The sequence below is a fragment of the Crocuta crocuta genome, unplaced genomic scaffold, assembly GCF_008692635.1.
Source record: "Crocuta crocuta isolate KB4526 unplaced genomic scaffold, BGI_CrCroc_1.0 scaffold227, whole genome shotgun sequence".
In the NCBI taxonomy this organism is placed as follows: domain Eukaryota; kingdom Metazoa; phylum Chordata; class Mammalia; order Carnivora; family Hyaenidae; genus Crocuta; species Crocuta crocuta.
Genome location: NW_027531903.1, coordinates 431,994 through 432,911, shown reverse-complemented (window position 1 = coordinate 432,911; position 918 = coordinate 431,994).

Sequence of the window (918 nt, the reverse complement as noted above, 5' to 3'; positions counted from 1 at the left end):
CTTCACAAGAGAATCATAACTGTCAGGAATTCACCAGATGGAGAAAACAGGACAAGGTTTGGATGTAAAAAAGATATTCTGATGTAAAAAGGATATTCTGATTGTCTAATGATAAATGTAGAAAATAATATAATAAAATATAGAGAGTTTGGACTCATGAGGTAATGATTCTTATTTATCAAATAAAATAGGTGACTTAGTGATAAGTACTTGGTTTCATTTTTCAGACTTACACTTCAACGCAGAGTGGATCCTAAAGCTAACATAAGGGCTGCATTTGCAAGTAGTAATCATATTCCCTTAGTTTAAGGGGAAAAAAGTATAGAATCAGAGATATACGTAATAATAATCAGATAGATATGACATAAAATCCAATTAGGTGTGACAAATATTTTGGTTTAATACCAAACACATATGATAATCAGTTTATTGAAGTCAGATGTTGTGTGCTACATACAGGAATTAAATGTTTTTCCCAGTCTCTAGTTTACAATGTTTTGACCAAAATATTTTTGGTCAAATATCCTTTCTGTGCTTTTCACATCATCTTGTATAGCAGAATCCATGATCTTAAGACACTGTCAAACATTAAAAACAACATAAAACTAGTTAAAATTTAATCTCATTTTCAATAAAAACTCTCCCTCCTTTATTATCAGTGCTCTCGCCCTAAAGAAATTTTGAGGAGACACGGAATGTAGTTGTCTCTCCTTCTTCCAGTAGGCTCTTTTCTCTAGTGTGTTGGGAGCCAGATGAGAGAAGACAAGCATCCCTTGGTAAATAGATATTCTCCTTATGGAAGTGTCTGGACATCGAGGTAAGGTTTGCTGGCCTCTGCGACCTCTACAGGAGATACCCAACAGCCAAATGACTTTAAATATTACTAATGTATATTTTCCAGAGGATTGTGGAGAGGAC